Source organism: Glycine max, chromosome 5, assembly GCF_000004515.6.
Source record: "Glycine max cultivar Williams 82 chromosome 5, Glycine_max_v4.0, whole genome shotgun sequence".
Classification (NCBI taxonomy): domain Eukaryota; kingdom Viridiplantae; phylum Streptophyta; class Magnoliopsida; order Fabales; family Fabaceae; genus Glycine; species Glycine max.
This window is the reverse complement of record NC_038241.2, coordinates 19,756,715-19,774,039: the sequence shown is the minus strand read 5'-3', so window position 1 is coordinate 19,774,039 and position 17,325 is coordinate 19,756,715.

Sequence of the window (17,325 nt, the reverse complement as noted above, 5' to 3'; positions counted from 1 at the left end):
TCTCCTTCATTTTTATTTATTTATTTATTTATTTGTCTTTTAAACTAGCTTAAAAATATTTTTCTTTCTCATCAAATTAAAAATGTTTAAATTTTACATGCAAATTTTTTTAGTGTATTTTTTCTCATATTTGAAATGTGTCCAATCATAATTTAGAGTTAGATTTAAATAAATTCAAACCTATAATTATAATTTTTACATAAATTATATATATAATCAATGTAAATATATAATTAATATAAAAAAATAATAATATACCTAAATTCGGATATATGAACCTAAAAAAATAACATTTTAATTTTACATGAAAAGAAAAAAATACTAAAAATTTTAAAAAAACAAAATTCGATCATTTCCAATTGTATGAAAACAGAAAATATATTGTAACTTTTAAGCTAACACCGCCTCCTATTGCAGAAGGACAAACAATCCAAGTCCAACTACTAATTATTTATTTATTTACTTCATTTATTATGTATCAGTTTATGACCCTGTCGATGCTGTGTGGCTTGTGAGTAAATGATGTGGTTGCATTTGCTTTTCTTTTTTCTTACTTTTATTGTTGTTTATTATTACATTAAAAGCGACAGTGTTTATTGGACGGATTATGGTTGACCAATTGACCGTCATCCTTCAGGTTCTATTTTTTTCATATATGTTGTTTTCACCTTTTCAGGCTGTTTGTTTTTATAAAAGCCTTTTTTGAAAAAAACTACTACTATCTTATGGTAAATGTTCTTAACTATTAAATTTAGGCCAACATTTAGTTACAGAAATGTAAATATTATTAGAAAGGTTCTTAATTAAAATCAATGGTTACTGTTAAATTTCATTATCGAGATAAGACAGTAATCGTTGAAATGAAGATTAACTGTTGTAATTAAGGATGGGAATAGGCAGAAAATGAGTAAGGTTTATTTTTTTAAGAAAGAAACTGAGTAAGGTGTTATAGACTTATAGTATACCACCTCAAACTTAATTTTTTTTAAAAAAATATAAATCAATTTCTATATATGCACTACTATTAAATTTAATACTTGTATTCTTATCTATTAGATACCTAAGTATTTGTATTCATATTTGTTATTTACACTTTAACTAGCTTTAAAATATCAATAAATAAAAGATATTGACAAAAATAAAATTGTAAATAAATTAAAAAATTAAATTTAATAAAATATAACACAATTCAACAATATGTAAAAGAGATTTAATAAAGAGATTTGCTTATATAGAGTTACTTGTAGTTTTGAACTATTTTAATAGATTATAAATTTAGATTTTTTTAAATGTACCCAAGGTAAATAATATATATATATATATATATATATATATATATAACATTTATTTGTTTTAATGATCGTGGAAACTGTGAACCGAGGGAAAAAATCATATGAAATTGTAATGACAACATATAAAGTAATTTTTAATAATTAATTTTAAAATAACTCCTAAAAATATTAAACTACATATGATTTGTATATATATGATCTATTAAAATAAAAAATTACATAACAGTCGTTTAATTGACGTGGATCTAAAATAAATAAATAAAATATTAATTTTTTAGTCCAACTGAAAAAATTTGAATACTAACATACACCTTCTAATTTTTTAATGAGTTTATGTTAGCAATTTCTATATATATATATAATATTTTACGAAAGTGAAATTAAGACCCAAAGGCCTAAAATTTGTGAAATATCTCAAAGTCACACTAAGAAACGAAATTTTCCAATTACGGTAATTAAAAAAATCAAAATTCAGAAACAAAACTGAAAACTGACCATGAGGACAAAAATTTAACAAACCCATTGAAGGCTAATAGAATGCTGTGCACCATAAACAACTGATGAGAAATGCATTAAAGAATAACAGCCACATAAGGGAAATTCGTGAACTAGTGGCTCACGATATGCTCTTCCCATCTTCCGATTCTTCATGAAAAGCATAGTCACGCTACCTCGGTCATCGACACTTCTTTGTCCGTATAGTTGCTTGGGAGCAATCCTTTTCTTATTTTTATTCCATCATAATTTTACTTTTAATTTTAGAGATTATTGTTTATAATTAATTTAACTAATATTTTTTATTTTAAAGTAAGATATCTCTCGAACGAAAAACACGAGACTAACATTGAGAAACATGTAGAGATTAGCAAAATAAAATTTATTTAGTTTTTAATAATTTTTTTATATACACAGATTAAGGAATAAAAATTGTGTTAATATACTTAAAAAATCCAATCATCTATAGATTCCTTTTGTAACTTGTTAGAATATTTTTCTTTTATTAGCTGATATAAGCATAAGTCATGATATTAGTAATTTTACATGGCTTAGCTCATTATTCTTATGTATGAGGAATAATCTCCAACTCTGAAGTGGCAGCATGTTGATGGAAGAGAAAAAGGGTGTTTTTTCTTTTTTTCTGGTGCAGGACCAGCAGTGGAGTCCCAGGAAGCAGAGTCCAGATGGCAGCTTTGTACAGAAAGATAAATGACCGTGAAAAGTTACAGGATTGAAAGGGATAGGAATCACAATGAGACGTAGCATAAGGGCAAGAACTAGCTTTTGGGCCCTCACTCACATGTTGATCAAAGGGAGTTGCTACGTGCATCCAGCATATCTACGGAGTTGCTACGTGCATCCAGCATATCTACTAGTGCACCAGTAACTTTTAAAATTTCGGAAAGTGTCCTTGTTGCTTCTTCTTTCTTCCTTTTCTATGAATAGTGCTTTCATCTTAATGATGATGACGATATTAATACAATGTTAATGTGTAATCATCAATTTTCAAGTGTTGGTCCGATTGAGTTATTATGCATCATTGGTAGAACACCAGATGGTATATTAAACATACTTGAAGTCACTATGACCCCTACTCATGATGCCTGCCAAAATGAGTTTGTTGGTTACTCGTTCACAGAAAAAAATCTCAAAAAGTTTGACATTCCTTCCGGATGTACCATGGATGAACTAAAGGATTTGATCAAGCAAGTTGCGCCTCATGGGATTCTCCCTTATGGTATTCATGAAACACATACGGTATGACGATTGTTTTTTCGACAACCAAGTCACTGAGTATTCAGATAAAATTATCAAATTCAAAATTATTGAACTGAAAACCAACGATGACGTGTTGAAGGTGTTAGTGCATTCTAACTACTGAAAAAAATTTGGGCCAATAGAAATTTTAGCTATTTTAGTAAGCATGTAATCAAAATGGAAGATAATATGTCCTTGTCGCAACATTAGCATGACTTATTGTCATATTTGATGCTAATTTTATTTCTTTCGACTCTGTTTAAGTTAATGTAATGTTTGAAGTTAATGTAATATTATTTTATGTTTGGAATGATTTAACGTTTGAATTTGTGCAAATTTTATGTTATTCGTATTCAAAAATAAAATAAAATCCCCTTCTAAAATAAAAAAAAAATAAAGACACAAGCTTCTTGCGGATCAAGTTGATCCGCAAGCTAGTTACAGATGAAGTTGATCTGTATAAATCAACTTCATCCGTAACCAGCTTATGGATCATCTACGTCAACTACGGATCAAATATAGCTTCTGCGGGTCAACAAAAACCTATGTGAATCATGCCATAGCATACGCGGATCAAGCTGAATGAGCCGGGTGCACAAAAATATTTTAAAAATACACGGGGGTATTTTTGTCTTTTCATGTAGGGTGTTAGGTGCACCAGCAATAATGCTGGGTGCTCCTAGCAACACCCTTCATCAAAATATAACATCCACTTTACAAAGTTTGTAAGCCTTTTCAGGGCTACGGTTCCCTTGTTACCCGTTTACAACACCAAATTCATATCAATATGCTAATCTTGTACCAAAATGTTTGTCTCTACTTATTGTCTTGAATGAATTTTAAAAATTAATTAACGATTTTATTTCAGTTGGTTAAATAGTTATATGTAAATTATTTTAAATTTCTTAATATTGAAGTTTGGCTCTTTCCTTAAACTAAAAAAAATATTTAAGTTAATAATAATAAGCCAACGGTACACATTTAATCAAGTTTTGATTTCCCTGTGATAAAAAAAAAGAAAAGAAAAGAAAATCATGTCTTCCATTCACATTAACAATAATGAGTTCAAATTTCAGATTTTATTTATTGATATATAAATCATATTTGACCGTTGAGTTGTATATATCTTAAGAGAGAAAGAAAGACATGGGAGATAAATGATTAATTTGATTGATGTTGCAAGAAGAGAAAGATAGAGAAAAAAATTTGTTGATTGAATATTTAAAACTTCTAGTTATCAAAATATAATTAATCTTTTCCTAATCTGAACTTTTCGTCAAAGTTATCAATAACAATCATAAAGCTGATTTAATAATAATAACAATAATAATATATTTCAATATTGTTTACATCTTTGATTTCAAAAGAAAACAAACTATACCAATCAATACAAAAATAGTAGATCGTTGTAACAACATAAATATTGAAGAAAATCTTTAACGAAGAGTCAAGGGAGAAATATACAAATGGATTGGATGATCACATTTTGTATGAATGGTACTATCAATTAGGAAAATCTAAAATGTAGAAGAGATGCCCAACAAAATATATATCAAGTGAAATAGAAAAGTATATAATTGGATTAAACATATACTACTAAAATATAGGGTTTCAACATTGGTTATTAATCGATGTTGAAAGTACCGACGTTAAAAGTATTATCGTTAACATCGATTTTCCAAAAACCGATGTTAATATAAAATTACAACATCGGTTATTTAAACAACCAATGTTATATAATAATAATAATAATAATAAAAATTTATACATCTTCATATCAACATCGGTTTTAACCAAAACCGATATTAATATATAAAGACAAAATCAGTTTTTAGTAAAAATCGATGTTGTATGTCTATATTAACATCGGTTTTGAAAATCGATGTTGCTGGTAATAAGACAACATCAAATTTTATTAAAAACTGATGTTGTTTTCTATAACAGACATCGGTTTTTGATAAGAACCGATGTTGTTTTATTACCAGCAACATTGGTTTTTCCCAAAACTGATGTTGTTAATGAAATTTAACATCGGTTATTTAAAAAAACCGATATTGTTTTTATGATTTTTTTTAATATGATGTCTATTTTTTCAATAACCCCAAAATTAACTTGCAAATTTTAAAAACAGACCACACAACATATAATTTTCATTCTGTTTTGAAACAATTTTGACCAGAAATTCCATGAAAAATTTATTAATTACTATGAATGAAAAAAATATTTAATGTTAAGGAGACATGAATTATAAAAAAATGTAAAGTAACTAAACTACAAATGCAAAATTGCCTAAACATCTTAGGTTTCATTTTTAACTTTCAAATAATATTTTGTCCACTGGACGCGAAACGCCTTCAATTTCTCTGGTTCCAATGGTCTAGCATCATTGAAATACTGCATGATATAATAAAACATAACTTAATAATATAATCCGTACCAATCATAACAAAATGAAAATTGTTTGAATTAAATAATTATCGTTTCCCAATTATTCTTGAAACTTCCTAAGATTATAGTTGACATCCAGTGCATGATGTAATACCCACACTCAATACTTCCTTTTTGTCTATTACACTAAAAACATTATGAAATTTAGATATTCAACGTTAAGTACAAATTAGTCTACACAATACTAAAATATAACTAGAAACATTGTTTAAATGACTTATTTTAACAACAATCCACCTAGCAACAACCTTGGATTTACTTTGTGGAGTATCGTCAAGTCCTTTCAAAGCACTGTTGAATACAAACATGGATGCTTATTGTACAATTAAAATATTGATGTTCCCGACTAATGCTAATGCAAATGTATTGAAAAATAATACTGACTTGTTAATTATTCCTTTGAGATAGTTGTTTGGCCTATTATGCAACGAACAAAACTAGATGACAACATTTTCCTTAGCCAAAATGACAATCATTTGCCAATGTGCATTGCAGTGAAGACCAATATAGGTTATTATACTATTATACATTATTTAAATTCATTTTAATAGGTATTATCAATCAAACCCTCTCAACTTAGCACAAAATATCATAATTCATAAACAAACTATCCATTTTAATGAATAAAATTCATCATCCCTAACCCAGAATACCCGAGAACAGCATGATCATAGTTCACATATGAAGTAATAGCAAACTGAGTAAAATGAAGTTGAAAAATCGTAACACCTATGCTAGTATACTTGGAATATAATGATTCAGGTTATACATTTTGCAAGGATATGTAAATAAAAAGCATAGACCAATTAGCCATGGGCCATACTGCCACAACAAGGATATGTATCACATTTTGTAAAAAATTAAATGTTATAGTTTAGATACAAAATTGGAATTTGGATTATATTTAATCTGGTACAAAAGCTTCAAAGTTATGGTTATTATGGAAAGGTTAAAGTTATGCATTATCCCTTTTCCTTTATGACTTTCACATGTAAGGTGAGTGTGGGTGCTTCCTAAAATATATAATTATATTCATGAACTCTCCTTTGTGAGGTTTACATCACTTTTTGGTTCACAAATGTTCAGATTCATGCTGTTAACTCTGAAGATGGCAAGCCACATCAAACTATGGAAGCACATGCATTCTCATCTTGTAGAAAGCAATGCTTGATCCCCATGACCAAGAATCAAAATAACTCAATCCTGCACTGCACCTTCCCAAAAAAGACAAACAAAAATCTTATTCTTATAGATGGTCCTTTATCCAATTATATATATATATATATATATATATATATATATATATATATATATATATATATATATATATATATATATATATATTCGTGTTTAAATATTATTTTTAGCTTAAAAAGAAGAATGGGATATTAATTTGAATATAAATCCATTTACTAATCTTTTTAGACAATACAAACTAATTACTACAGTCTATGAGTACCCATTTGTTTGACATTACTACAGTCTATGAGTACCCATTTGTTTGACATTGTTGAAACTCAAAAGAGGACACAAATGTGAGGATTATTACAATCTGGTTGGCATTCCTCTTTAGTCTTTATGAATTGTTGGTGTACCTTTTGGCCATGATCCATAACATGACCCCAAAATATAAGAAGATTGTTACCTACCCTATTCATCATAGCAGTGACTTTCTGGATCAGAACATTAGGTTGAGAGCCCATTTTTGATGTCATAGTTAGCACATTCATCATACTCGTTATTTATATAGTACTATGAATTAATAATACTTATTATTTCCATTGGCCTTCCTTCGAAAGATTACACCAGCTATAAATTGCGTGCATAATTTCTTAAAACCAGAAAGTAAAAGTCACAAAACTTGAAAACATGGGCATTGCTAGTCTGAAAATGAACATAAATTATGGTGCAATAGTTCCTAAACTAAAATTAGTCAATAATCATGTTAAGAAAGATTCAAAACAGCACAACCAAAGGAATTATTATAATAAATAAAAAATCCTAAATCTTAACCTATGTTAGATCCTGAAATATTTTCTTAATGTTAGAAAGCTTTTCAACTAATAAAAAAAATCCTCAATACCCCCCAAATTTTCTCAAATAAAGAATTACAATATTCTAACCTGATGTTAGCATTTTTCTTTTGTTGTTTTGTTCAAATCTGAAAGAAACCTGGTATCTTGTTAGCATAAACCTGGTTGCTCTCTCAAATGACAAGATAAAGCCCTTCTCAACCCCTTTTTCTATTCATACATAACTACTGATTTGCTAGCATAAACCCACCCTTAATGGGCCTAATCAATTGCTGACTTATTCCCCTTCTTTCTAACATAACCCCTTGTATTTCTTTGACTGACTAACCTAACTGCTAATCTGACCAATCAAAATCACTAATGGATGAAGTTGTATACTTCACCTACCACAATCTTGGTTCAAGCAGTGTTCCTTTATTTCTCAAAACAATGTTGCAAGCAAGTGAAGAATGAGTTTACACTTTGCATATAAGATAATGTGGCACAAACAAGGAAGGAAAATGATCCATGTGACTCTAAATTGGTACTAAATAAACACAAGATCAGAGAAGATAGGTGATGGCTTCTACAATGCACCCTTCAAAGCAGAGCATGGATTCAGAAGCTCTTATAATAATTGATTATATATACCTTTTTACATTTATGTAAATATCACCCTCATCTAACAACTGAGATAGAACAGAGAAGGTGCATGTTAAACAACACCAAAAAGATATGCTATTGGAGTATGATGTTTTGGTCAAGGTACCAAGACAAGATAAAAGGAGCTAAATGCCAATAGTAGGAAAATGGATGAATGAAATAGTTTCAGTGTTAGGCCATAATAACATAATTTGATAGAAGGATTCAAACTACTTTTTATGAGGGACTGTAGCTGCAAATTGTAACACCTTGAAATATTACTAATTATAAATCGATGTTTAGTTGTATTTATCATGTTATTTGACTGTATGGTTTACTTGAATGAGTTAAGGTATGGCTTGAATTAGTCATGTGTGAATTTCTTGATGTGGATGTTGAGTTATGTGGAGTTTTGTTGAACTAAGTTGAAATTATAAGATTTCAAATTTTACCTAAACCTATTTCTGTAAATTCGCAATCACAGATTTGTTAACCGTTGGATTGTTTTCAAATTTTAACCAGAGGTTCTTAAGACAATTCTCCACAGTCTGATCGTTGGGATTTTGAAAATAATAACTTTTGATGTCTCCCTAAGTGCGAAGGGAGTGCTAAGCGCAATTCCAACCCGAGAGGGAATTGCGCTGAGCGAGAATTAGCTCACTAAGCGAGACTTAGTGCCGAGGGAGTTGCGCTAAGCGCGGATTGTCGTGCTAAGCGCAAAATGTGGACTCCCGCTTAGTGAGATGAGCTCACTAAGCGAGATCTGTAGATTATAAATATGTTCTTTAGCATGAAAAACATGATTTTCACTCTCTCCTCCTCTACAAATGTCACCCAAACCCTAACACCTCCTTCTCCACCACCCACGACCACTGGTGACTGCCACGAGCTACCGTTGCTTGTCGCTTAACCCCCACACCAAGAGGAATATTTTAATCAGAGCAGAATCCTCAGCATCCTCCTCAAGGATTCAATGGAGAAAATTCCCCCAATCCTCCATTTCATAGCTTCTCTGAGGTAATCTTGACTTCTAAGCCTTTCTCCTAGTTAGTTTGAGTTCCTCTTAGTGTCTCTTGTGTGTTGGGTACTGTAATAGGGTGTTGTCATACCCTAATTTCATTTGGGGACTATCGTTTGTTGATCTTTTGATCCTTACTAGTTGACTTATGGTCTTGAACGCCAGTTACAGTGCGAAACAGATGATCATTCGATGTTTTGATCAAGAATGTGAAAAATACCCAAACGGGAGGGCAAAAGGGTCATTCTAAGATTTTTTTTGAACCCTGGCTCACCCAAGCTAGTCTCTGGGTCGCCTGGGCGAGCTTCCATGATCCCTAATGCGATCTTTTGCTATAAATAGGTGTGAGGGAGGCGGAGTAAAGGGATCCAAGGTCCAACATTGAGAGAAATTGAGAGAAATCAGAGAGAAGAAGAAGAAAGAAGAGAACAACAAGGCCGAGGTGCTACCGAATTGCGACCGTAATCGACTTGTACATCGTTCTTCGTTCGTTCTTTGCTCATCATCTGATTAGTTTTTGTTTTAAGGGTTTGAATGCGATCCATGCACCCTTAGGGGTCCTCTTTCTTGTTTTGTGCATCTTCATATCCTTCTTCTATCATTAGTAATCTCATTTTCTTCTTGTAAAGTGAGTTTTAACCGATCATTAGTACCGCAAGTTATCTTTTCAAAAGATTGAAGGTTAATAAGCAAAACCAAAATAAAACCAACAAATAAACTTCTTCATTTCATCAAATATCGCTTGATATGAACCCTCATGGCACAAGGGCTGACTTAGGATCGTCTAGGATTAAACCTTGATGGAAAATGCAGAAATTGATTAAGGAAAGGATGGAAAATAAGGTGGTTAATTTCGTGGGTCTTAATAAGGTGGTTCTTGGCAAAAAATGGAAGAATGAGATGATAAAACGTAGGTTAAGTGGTGGCTGGACAGAAATATAGAAATGACAATAACTCAAGCTACAGGGCTCCAAATGAGGTGATTCCAAAACGAGGTGAAAGGTCTCATTTTGAAATTCAATTTAGGCTCAAGAATCACTTAATTTGAATGCATAAAACGGGAGTTATGGCCACGAGATAATTTTGGGCAGAAATGGATTTTCTGGAATTGTGGTTTTAAAGAGCAAGGTTGAAGATGAAAGGAAGGAAAGAATCACTCTTTTCGGCGAGGGCAACACACAAAGGTTGTGAAAGTCCTTTGATACAACCAGGGTGTTCTTGAATCACTCAAGAATTTAGGAGAATCACTCTCACTAAGATAAAAGAGATAAACTCTAATTTTCTAAATAAAACTCAACTTGTGTTTATTGATAAAATGGTTCAGCTTATATAGAAGCTTTACATCATATTTTAGTAATGACCCACTAACCTAGAATTAAAAGAACTTAATGCCATTAACCTAGGGAATTAAAAGAACTTAATGGCTGAGTGTAACTGAAATTGTGGCAACCAAAAGTCACCCCCAACAACCATCAAGTCAGCCACCATTTGGTCTCCCAAAAGGCTGATGCCTAGGTTGCCAATTGGGCCCTTATTACAACTTGAACTAAACCTAACTAAAGCTCTTTTAGTTGATTAACCCAAAACATATTTTTGGTCAGCCAACTTTACAAGGATTGGGCCATTATTTAGACAAACTAAACGCTCTAAAATTGAGACAAAGTGGTGTCATTTAGTCCTCCTCCATTTGGGCCATGATACAACTCACAACCTTGGACTTTTCTCCTTGAAACTTGGGCTTGTATTCAAATAGTATGGACAACACTTGTTGAAGAGCTTCCTTGGATTTCCTTGCTCTAGCCCTTGTCATAGGTCCTCCAAGTCCTTCAAGTGGATCCTTGCCCTTGCTCTTGGTCATGTCCTCATCATCACTTGAGATCGTTTCAAGGTCCAACGCCTTAACAATTCTCTCTGCATTTCACTAAACATCACTTGGGATCGTTTCAAGGTCCAACGCCTTAACGATTCTCTCTGTTTTTCAAATTTAAAACATGGTTTCAAGGTCCAATGCCTTAAACGACTTTGGTTCGCAATTAAAATCAATCTTTCAAAAAACATAAAATCAATGTAACACACAAAATTTCAGACTTAAAGAACTACGTAGGTCTGAATTCCTCATCGCACTTGAGGATACGTAGGAGCAAGGGCACCCTTGTCGACAAAAAATAAAATATAAAAAGGGAAAATACACAATTTTGAAGTCATGTTTTGCACACACGATTAAAGGTTGTCGTCCCTTTGTGATGGGCGCGTGGGGTGCTAATACCTTCCCCATGCGTAAACAACTCCCGAACCCTTACTTTCAAAATTCGGAGACCCCTTTTTGGTCTCGAATAAACGTTGGTGGCGACTCCACGCGTTTTCTTCATGAGAAGACGCACCTAGGTTGCGATAGGTGTTTTTCCACTTCCTTTGAAAAACCCTTGAAAATGAGAGGAAAGGAAGTTGCAACTAAGTGAGCTAGATAAGATCCGTTTAGAAGACTATGAGAATTCCAAATTCTACAAGGAGAAGACCAAGAAGTTCCATGACAGCTTGATAGCTAAGAAAGACTTCGTGGTTGGACAGAAAGTTTTATTGTATAACTCTAGGCTCAGACTCATGAGTGGTAAGTTGAGGTCAAAGTGGACTGTTCCTTTTGTGGTGACTAATGTTTTTCCTTATGGTACAGTTGAGATCAAAAGTGAATCCACAGATAAGGGCTTCAAGGTCAATGGACACCAGCTGGAACCATTCCTCACAAATCCCTCCTTAGTGGATGTAGTGGTGGAGGAGACCTCCTTACTTCACCCTACTTCTCTTCCGCCATGACTTAGGGAGTTTTCTTTTTCTGTCTCCTTCTTTACTTTTATTGCACTTATCCAAATTTATTGATTGCTTTGATTGTTCTTGATCTTATGATTGTGGTACATTGAAGAAAAGAGGTCTTGATTTGAAGACTTGAATTGATTTGAGGACTTGGTTGATTTTGTTTTGGGTTACTTTTTAAAGCTTAATTTGTAATTTTGGTTTTGGGGTTTATTACTTTTTCTTACTTCCCACTTATTCCCCATTGCTCCTCTATTCCTTTAGGTTTTAGCTACCATCCCATACTTTCATCTACCTTGTCCTTGGCCCCATTACAACCTTAAAAGACCTTTTGATCCTCATGTGCATGTGCTTGTGATGTGGTTGTCAATTTTAGAGTCTTGCCAAGTCTATGTGGTGTTTGTTTTCATGGGTTCTCTGAGAGTAAACAGTAGCCTAGACACTTGAGAGATATAGTGCATATCTTGTGAGGCTTTATCACTTTTCATTCTTGAGTTGATTGACTATCTTGCCATGTTTGAGATGCTTGGATGATTTTCATGATGACCTTGACTCTTTAACTCTTTACGTGTTGAATGTTACCCATTCTTTTCATTCCTTGAGATTCACTGAAAAATATGTAATTGTTGTTGTGTCTATTTGTTTCTCTTTAATGTCTCTGGATTTGTCCCTTGCTTTTTTTTTTTTTTTTGCTCAGGAGTGCAAAAGGCTAAGTGTGAGGGGATTTGATGTGTCATCATTTTCTCATATTTCTTAACCCTTTTTGTCACCATTTTAATTACTGATTAGCCTTAATTGTCAAATTAATTATGTAGTTTCATCATTTGGACCTACTAGATTAATTTTGTGTTTTTAATTTAATTCAAGAGAATTATAAGCAATTGGGCTTGAATCCAGAATTGGGCTTGGACTTGAAGAGAACAGACTATTTTATTCTACCAAATCTTATCTTATCTAGATTTTATCTCATCTAGATATTATTTTATCTAGATTTTATCTTATCATATCTAGATTTTATCACATCTATATATTATTTCATCTAAATCTTATCTTATCTAGATTTTATCTCATCTAGATATTATTTCATCTAGATTTTGTCTTATCTTATCTTATCTAGATTTTATTTTATTTATGGGCTTGGACTTAAAACAGATTTGTAAGCTTTGGGGCTGAGAACTATATAACAGCACCAAGGTTCTAGTTTTAGCCCTATCTTTCGTTTTAGGCCTCTTTTCGTTTTAGTCACTTTTCGTTTTAGGGAGAAAGAATAATTTTAGGTTTTGCAATTCCAGTTTTTACTATTCACATAGCAATAAAATTTTGTTTCTGCTTCAATCTACAAATTCGTTTCTACTGATTAATGGAAGGCTAAGTCTCCAGCGTTGTTTTCTCTTGAGGATCAAGCACAACTCTCTTTGAGGTTTTATTATTACTATTGATTTCTGATTAGTTTTTCCTATTCACCAATTATTCTGTATTTGTTGCTATTAATCCATGCATGCTTAGTGCTTGATTAATTGTCTCTGCGCTTAATTTATGTTCATGCTTAATGATTAGTTTCGTTCATGATTAATTGGTGTATGTGTTGCTTAATCACATAATGAATGCCTGATGTTAAATTTCGCTTAGTAATTTAATTTAGGGTTGGATTAAGTGGTTGAACTGATAAAGGATAAATCTTCGTAACCTAGCATAAGAGACTTGCTTGTGAATAAAGGGGAAACGTGTTTTAATTTTGATATTTTCTAATTCAAATTTACTCGCTGTTTAATTTACAAAAACAAACACCCCCCAATTCGTTATTATTTTATTACTATCTGTTATGAACGTTTGGTTGACCATTGCTTGTTGGGAGACGACCTAGGATCACTTCCTAGATACTGCATTTTTAATGTTTATTTGATTCGGGTACGACCTCGATCAATGTCTTCATTTACATTTCAAAAGACTTCAATGTCTTTAGTCATTTACGCTTTCAAAAGACTACAATGTCTTCATTTACATTTCAAAAGACTTCAATGTATTTAGTCATTTTACACTTTCAAAAGACTATAATGTCTTCATTTACATTTCAAAGACTTCAACGTCTTTTGTCTTTTATAGGACTCAATGTCCTTGTCTTTGTGCTTCATAGGACTCGATGTCCTTTATTTCTATGCTTCGAAGAAAACAATAATAATAAAAAAAGAGAAGAAAAAGAAAAAAAAAAGAAGAACTTCAGATGCCTTTCGCTCTATGGGACTACAATGTCCTCATGTTTTCTTAGTTTCACTTCCTTGGTTTTCGCCAGTTGCCCAGTCGAATAGCAAGTGTTGGATCAAGTGGTCTCGGAATAATTAAGAAGGGGGGGGGGGGGGTTGAATTAATTATTAATGTGTCTTGACTTATTAAAAATTATCCTTCTTAATATTACTAGATTCAATTAGGCTTTACTACTAAGTTATGAGGAAGTAAAGAACAAAAACAATAACTTAGACAAAAGAAAAGCGGAAATAAAAGTACACAGCGGAAAAGTAAAGAGTGTAGGGAAGAAGAAGACAAACACATGATTTATATTGGTTTGGCCACAACCCGTGCCTACATCCAGTTCCCAAACAACCATTGGTTCTTGAGATTTCCAATAACCATGTAAAATCCTTTACAAGTAAAGATCCATAAGGGATGCACCCTCCCTTGTTCTCTTTGAACAACCAAGTGGATGTACGCTCCACTTGAACTGATCCACAAGAGATGTACCCTCTCTTGTTCTCAGTATAACAACCCAAGTAGATGTATGCTCTACTTGTACCACAAAGGATGTATGCTGCAATATGTTAAGACAAAGAATTCTAAGGCGGTTAGTCCCTTGAATCTTTGTAAGGGGAAACAAAAGATATCTCAGGCGGTTAGTCCTTTGAAATCTTTTGTTTAAAGGGAAAGAGAAAAAAATATCTCAGGCGGTTAGTGTGGCGTCCCCAAAATAATGACTGGTTTAATAGTAATGATTTAAATAACAAAAACCATGGTAAATTTTTTTTCTTTTTTTCTTTTTCATTTCTTTCTCTTTTCACAATAATTAGATTCAGAAGGAAAATCCTCACTATAGAGTCCTGAATGGCCAGTTCACAACTTTATTCGGAGTCATTTCTTTCTTACCGCTCGTAATCTCTAAACTATTTTGCTGTTTCAAAAGGAAGAATATACCAGCCATTACTTTAGGTCGTCACGTGAAAATAATAAAACGAAATACGGTTGGTAAACTCTTTTGCAAATAAAGTTTGCTAATGCTTTCTTTTCAAATAACAAGATTAAGCATGAGTACATTCATCATTTAAAAGCTGTCCAAAATATGGGAGTTTTACAAAATACATAGTGTCATCCAAAGCAAAAGTATCCCCTACAGTAGCTTCAGCCACATGTGTACAATCATCAAATTCCTATACAATAGGTCTACCCGTACAAAAACAAAAGAGTAAACCTAATAGTCAGTCCTAGATACACCCACCCTCAAAAAGTATATAAAACTAGTCCATAGAACTGTCTACTATGATGAAGAACCTCCACTGATCGCCATCTCTCCAGGGCCACTATCCTCCGTAGAGTCTGCCTTGGATGCCGACATGACGTCCTCGGGAGAATCCACCTCAGGGAGTGGGTCCTCATCACCCTCTAGAAAGTCAAGAGCATCCACCGCAGGCTCAGGAGGTAGCTCCTCGGGATCCTCCTCAGGGTCTTCCTCGGATGACGTCACCTCAATCACTTGGACTGGCTCCACTAGACGGTATGGTGTAGGCGTGGGTAGTATCCACTCCACAGTACGCTGAAGCGTGCGCGCGGGTTCATCTGGATGTACCAATGAAGTAGCTGTAAATCGAATCGTGCCCCGAAATCGGCACCTCGTGTTGCCTTCGAGGGTCTCCCAAACTCCCTCTAGGCACTCCATCTCCACTCGGTCATGGATTAGTTGCGCCGCCATCGCGATCTACAAGAAAGAAAAGGAAAGGGGTAGACTCTTTCACGAGAGATCTAACTGCAGTAGCAACACAATGCGTCTCATAACCACTACATACAATTAAAAGGGGTATCTCTAGGCTTTTCATCTCTGGTAATCGATTACACAGCCTTGGTAATCGATTACCAGAGGTCACACTCGAATCACACAGCTTCAGGACATGAAAACCTGAAAAAGGCACTGTGTAATCGATTACACATACCTGGTAATCGATTACCAGTGACCCATTCCTCTGTGTAATCGATTACACAGACTGGTAATCGATTACCAGAGGCCTCCACAATCTTCCAGTTCCCTTTTTATGCCTGGTAATCGATTACACCCCTTGGTAATCGATTACCAGAAGCTCTCCTAGCTTTCTGACCTCGTTTTCAAGCCTGGTAATCGATTACACCCCTTGGTAATCGATTACCAGAGACCATCTTAGCCTCCTGTCTTCATTTTTAAGCCTTGTAATTGATTACCCACCCTTGGTAATCGATTACCAGAGGCCATAACCCATATATCACACAAGATTCACAGCTAGCCAGCCACCACACAAGCCTCCTTGCTTTGTGGTCTTTGTTCCTTTTATCTGTTGACTGCCAGGAGCTCGTCTGCTTAGGTACATCACAGGTTCTCACTGAATGACTATGCCCGGGTTGGGTCGGGATTGGTCAAGCTTGGTTTTGGGCAATAGCACCCCACCTGACATCCCTAAGGTCTCCTGACCCCCGCAACATATCTCCAGGTACCACTCTGTGGTCAACGAATAAAAGCAGGAAGTTTCACCCTTCTACACTTCCTCTTTTCAAGCTTGTAGGATTATGGGGTACCCATCACATGTGGTACTAGGTGGCGGTCGGGCGATGGTGCAAGACAATTCTCCACATCCACAAATCACGTATAAACCCACCATCCCCTGTTGCCCACCTCCAACTGAGCTCACGTACTCCCACGTAGCCCTTATCCTCGTTCCTCTCAACGCCGGGTCCCCATCAATCCTCTCAAGCTCCCACAACATCCAAGAAATCCAACATCCCATCATCACAAACTAACAAAACCAAGCAAAACAGGCAAAGGCAGAAAACTCTGCCCAGAACACAAACCAAAAATCACAGCTTTTCACATACAAATACTCCAGTAACATTTTCTTCGTTCCAATTCGTTAACCGTCGGATCGACTCGAAAATTTTACTGGAAGTCTCTAGTACATAAGTCTACATTTTGACCGTTGGGATCTACTAACAAACATCCAAAACTCATTCTGTACTACTCTGTCCCCAACCAGCAAATACAAAGCATTTTTCCGCACTTATACAAAATTCTGCTGCACATTTCAACAGAAAAATTCTGCATAAAGTGCAGATTTCGAAATCA